Raw genomic sequence first — 6000 nt, 5'->3', positions numbered from 1 at the left:
TTTCCTAAATCAAGGGATCGCTGTAGACAATTGACATACTTTGTGACTATACCTTCAGTGTCCTGGGGCCTAAATCAAAAATTCCTTCGGTTGATCCCCTAGTTCACATCTTGCCTGGTTCCACCCAAATTTTCAGTGTCGTACTGTCTACCCGTGCTACCTTACTCTATTTTGAAGAGGCATGTGTCGCACTGAAATGCGCTGCGAGATGGCTAGAGTTTGTGTACAAGGGGTGGTCGAGCTGTGGTCGCGTGACAGTCAAGCTGTGGTTGCGTGAGCTGGTCAGAAACAAAATGGCGCCCATGTATTTGTACACAACAGTGGGCCCTGAAATTAGATGCCACATGCCTCTAATAGATTTGCCATCACTACAGTCCATTCATTGGAAACTGGCACCCTAACTTTTTGGTGTCTCTCTCACATAGTTGTAGATATCGTGAAAACAACAGTACATCCTGCATTGTGTGACCCGTGCAATTACTCCTTGCCACATTTGAGGCCAGAAAAGTCCAAGAACAGGGAATTAGAAATTCACCCAGGTTTTACAAAATTAGGACAGGTATGCCATGGCAAAATGTATGGAGAAGCAGATCCAAAACCCAGATTTTTGAGATTTAAAGTGGGTTTTTGATCCTCAATTCGGCCCAAATCCGACTTTCAAAAGCCAGCGGGCCAGTTTCCGATGAATGGACTGTAAGGGTAAGAGTCATACTGTAGCTCAACTGGTTAGAGCATTGCTCGCGAATAGCAAGGTCCTTGGTTCGAGTCCTGGTGGTGTGACGGATGATTTTTTCCTTCTTTCGTATCTGGCTTGAAAGCATATAGTTTCGGAGAGAAAAGAGCAGTAGGAGGCATGTGGCCTCCAATTCCAGCAGTAGTTACCTTACTAGTACAGTGACACCTGTATAAGAAGACCGCTCAAGGGACCTTCAAAATGTGGTCTCTGCCCCGACCAACCACCCCTAGAAGAATAATTACTTATACCCTACTACTTGGCATGATTGGCCTACTACCACCGCCAATCGCAGACTTTACTTGACTTCATACACAGTTGCAGCTCCAATCTGGTAAAATATTGTACAAAGTTTTCTTTCTTGTTAAGTCTCTGAATTCTCGCTGTACTCCGATTCCAGATCATTCTTGGGAAATCCTGAATGTATAATGGATTTATAGGAAAAATAGGGTGAGGAATGGGATGTGACACTGTGTTGCATCCGGCCCAGAGAAATGACAACCGCAATTTTTGGTTTTTTGATGAGGTAAACCCGTTTGAATTTTGTATTGATCATACATTTCATACAATTGCGTAGTTTTTCCTTAGTAGGAGGGTAACACATCCACCTGTGCCCTCCCAGCTGTGGAGCAACTCCTGCGAAAGATATTTTACACCTGCATACACACCGGGCCTGCCCACCACATCTTATGGGAAGAGTGGATCCAAAAGGCGGTGCTTGCCATCAATATCATTAATCTTCTGATGCCACTAAAACAATTCAGCAGTCCAGCTGTTGCTCCCTTTCTCATCACACATAATAGTACAAAGTCATGTACCTTTCCCTCCCATCAAGCATACACCTGTTACTCACCATTCTACTTATATTGCGTGTTAACGAGCACTGCAGCCATCCACGGTGGTCACTGCTAGGGTCACACCGAGTGCAGACCAGCCAAGCAAACACATTGTATTTTCCCCTGCCTGCATAGTTGGTTGATAAATATGGTGGTAAAGACACACCTGGCAATATGGCGGTAAACGCACGCCTGCCCACACACGCCCTCTAGGCTGCAACGTTCTGACACAGAGCTCTCCTTCTCATCACCACCACCATCAGTTCACGCCTGGCGCCTGGTCGGTGCATGGTTGGCGGTATCTGGCATAGCAGGCTGGTACATCAAGTAGCGCATGGCACATAGAAGATGACACAGCAACCACATAGCTCGACTGCGACGTACGTTTCGTCCCTGCTGGACTCATCAGGCAATCTTCTTCTTGGATGTCTGCATAGTTGGCATGAAATAGAAGAACGAGAGGTAGGGGAGGGGGTAGGGCCTGAGGGGCCATGCCATTTTGTCTCCATCAGAAAAGGCTGGGAAAAAGAGCGAGAAAGAGCAGGTTATACTTTGTGCAGCGGTTGTGAAAGCACAGAAAAGGTTTAAAACGTATAATACAACTATTCTGTTTCATAGAAGAATACAACACATGACCAGGGGGGGGGGGGGGGGGGGGGCTTCTTTCATTTTACATTTAGTAACTCGGATAATGAGCCAGTAATAAATTTGAAATTTGAATTTAATCTGCCGCTAGGGTTTATCGGGTGTTAGCGGCCGTTGGAGTTCCCTTCGGGAACGGACACGATAATTTACTTTTTTTTTTTTTTTTTTTTAATAAATTTGATTCCTGACTGGCTCATTATCCGAGTTATATTCTGTTTCAATATTCAATTTGAGGGGGCCACTTGTACGGGCAACAAGTACTGCTCCTGACAAAGGTACCAGAGGAGAGAAAAGAGAGTGAGTGAGACGCAGGAAACTTCAATAGTGTAGGTTATCAGTGCCGCGGTGCATGCTGTTGGAGCTGGTCTAATCCATCCTTCTAACACAATCCATACCAACTAGCCTCTCAGTTTATCTCACCTCACACAACCCACACATGTTAGGGCACCATTGCCACTGGGACATATTCACTCACACTGAATCACTCACATGTACAGGATCTGTTTCGGCAGCGGCCTGGAGGCGCATCGTCCATTCTTGCCAGGTAGCCAGTCCAAACCAATGTACAGGGAGGATATCAGGCTTAGCAAATCTGGCAGACCACTGCGCTTTGCCAGTACTTCATTCAACAGATGCTCAAGCAATTATTTCCTACCTCGAGTACTCATAATGTCCGGAATTGTGCGAACACACAACCAATGGAAAGTGTCCAATCTGTGTAGGAAGTATAGCTGGAAAGTGTCCAATCTGTGTAGGAAGGATAGCCTTCCGGAAAGCACAGTATCAAGAAGGTGGCCTGCTAGACATGACGTATTCCAAGTGATAGGCGTGAGTTCCGGAGTATTGGTTGCAGGAGGAGGCTACAGAATGCCTTGTTAGGTGATTTCTGTATCAAGCTCTTCATCGTTAAAGATTCTATTGCCAAGCACAGTTTAGGTGAAATTGTTGACCATGCTGGGTTTGTCACCAGCACTCCTTATCACAGGCAATGCTACAGTCATGGCCATAGAAACCAGACCCACGAGTCAAGAGTAGCGGCAAGTTCTATTACATCATGCACGTTCCAAATACCGATCCAAGGGCTGCAGGGACCTCATGAGCCTTTGTGCTGCTTCCGGCACGTGGGTCTGATTTCTTTGGCCATGACTGTTGAGTCAACATGTATGATATTTGGGTTGAACGCTTTGAACTAACGTGTTACTTCAACATCAGCATACTCACAGTCAGTGGCCAGCTAGCACAGAGCATAAACTCCTGCACCATCGTCTCCAGGTGCCCGTACAACGCCGTGCACAAAGCAGCAGGGCATTCGCAAATAGTGCCGACTCCGATATGCATAATGTCCATGAGTATATGCTTGGCAGTACGATCATCAGCCAACTTGCAGTCGATGTGCTAGCCAAGTGTGGAGGAGATAATGATCATGACTTGGTTGTGATATGTTGATGACACATTCGCCATCATAGAGGCAGAGGCCCGGGTAGAGGGTCAACGTTAGACTTGTTAGATGAGATGAGTATGACATGTACATACCTGTATTACATCATGATCTGTAGTACATGACATTGTGTAGTATCCCTGACTGTCAGTGTACGGTAGGCACACAATCTCCTTTACCAGTACTAGTTACGTCATTGTAGTTCTTGAACACTACGCATGCGTTGTAAGTGTTTCTCTCCCCCCCCCCCCCCCCCCCCCGCACGCGCAACCACTCAGTGTAATAATAATATCCCTGCCTTGCTTACTTAGTATTCTACATGTGTGTAAACTGACTGTGATACATGAACCTAGTACCTAATGTTAGCATTCTAACGTCTTTCACTGTACATTACAACTCTCTCGGTTATGCTTGCTTTACGTAATTCCCCACTCTATAGCTCGTTCTTCCATTCGTCTGTCTTAATTGTCTTCCGAGTATTTTCCACGGCACTTTTCTACCACTGTTTCTCTTACACACATTCAAAGGCGATTTCTAGTAGTTTTGCATGACACGCCTCGTTGTTTCTGTTACTTCTTGGAACTCTTATCGCTGGCTATAAAACCGTTTGCTTTGTCTTATTCAGTTCAGTTCAGTTCAGTTCATTCAGTCAGTCTTATTCAGTGCGTCTTGCTCTCAGCCTTACTCTTACTCTTGCTTGTGACTTCAGTCCTACCCTAATCTTCTAACAGTGTGTTTACTGAGTTACCGTGTGGAATAAGAGACTGCACGAGTGGTATTGGCTGGATTATTGCTACTTGAACTTGAACTTGCTGCTGCTGGTTACCTAAGTAGGTATGTACATATTATGCTGTTGTGGTTTTGTTTTTGCCTCTTTTGTTTTGTTTCTTTGTTTTTAGAACTTTGAGTTGAAATTGTGTGGAACACCTGGGAAAAGTTTTTGATAGTAAAGAAAAGTGTGGGAACTACAAGTTGCGCTATGTCCACTAACTAGTTAGCTGCAGAACGTCAGTACCATCGGTCAGTGTCGTGCAATGTTATCGCATGAGCTGATTGTTTAGTAACTGGCGGTGTTAGTGGACCTTATAGCGTATCTTGTAGTTCCTTGGTCCTTTTTTGTTTTCTATAAATTTATCCTTGGTTTTCCATCCGAAAATATATTCATTGGGTTTATTTAGCCCGTAAAATAGTCTGTAACAAAGGACTAAGGGTCAAGAGGATTTTTAAGCAGAACTGACATCCAAGAACACGCAAGGAATACACAACTAACAGTACAAAACAAGAGCAACACGATGTTTTTAAAAGTTGAACTCGGATTGTGGTTATGATGAAGAAAGGAAAAGGACAACAAGTTTTGTGCCATTTTGTCACACTCGCTGACTGTATAAGATCTGGTTACGTTGGTGGACAGTTTGTCATAACTCGTAACATGTTGTCCTTTTTTCCTTTCTTCATGATGTTTTTAAGTTTAGAACAACTCCCTAGTATAATGAGGGTCAGAACCAGGGCTATAATTGTGTTGTAGGGTTGAAATGGTCGCAAGACCGGGGCTCTGGCAGCCGTGGATGGTTGTAGTAAGGAGCACTGTTTTGTTGGCCCGTGACCGCCAACTGTCTGTACTTGCCATTTTCTTAGATTTGTGTTGGGTTTCAGTTCCCGTTATGGCAACACAGGATTGGATTGAGTATTTTTCTTTAGATTCTTGGCGTTTTGATCAATCTATTTTGTATTGAGATTTTGTGTCATAATGTAAGCGCATTTTGCTTTGCCTCTACAAGAGGCTTTTCCACTGTTTTCAACACAGTGCGTCCACCGCCTCACGTGCGTCCACCGCCTCGAAACATGCGGTCAACCAAACAACAGGCTTTTACACGCAACAGAGTTAGGACTACATTGTAGTACAGTCGTCCCTCTCTAATCCGGCACTTGTTTATCCAGCACCCTTGCAAACCAGCACACTTTCTGGCAAAACGGATTTTTTCAGTTCATTTTCTACGCTTTAATCCGGCACTTGAATTCCGCCTCCGGCAGCGATTTTCTGCAACAAATCACTCAAACTGTACATAATTTGACTTTCTAATCCAGCAGTTGTACATCGCATACCGTACCGGTGCCAATATCCTATGCCAGTGCATAGGATATTCCCAAGTGTATGTTATAGACATGGCATGTTACAGACATGAATTCCACAAACTTGTGACAAAGTACTTGGATTGACACAGAAAATCCCTACATTTTGACGTGCAACACAAACATGTACGTTACTAGGTGAGCCGGGTTGGAGGGCAGGATTTGATAATCCAGCACCCTTGTTTATCCGGCAGAAAATGCCGTTGCAAAAGGTGCCG

The sequence above is a fragment of the Sycon ciliatum genome, chromosome 13, assembly GCF_964019385.1.
Source record: "Sycon ciliatum chromosome 13, ocSycCili1.1, whole genome shotgun sequence".
NCBI classification, from domain to species: domain Eukaryota; kingdom Metazoa; phylum Porifera; class Calcarea; order Leucosolenida; family Sycettidae; genus Sycon; species Sycon ciliatum.
The sequence above is the reverse complement of the archived record's forward strand: the minus strand, read 5'-3'. Positions refer to the sequence as shown.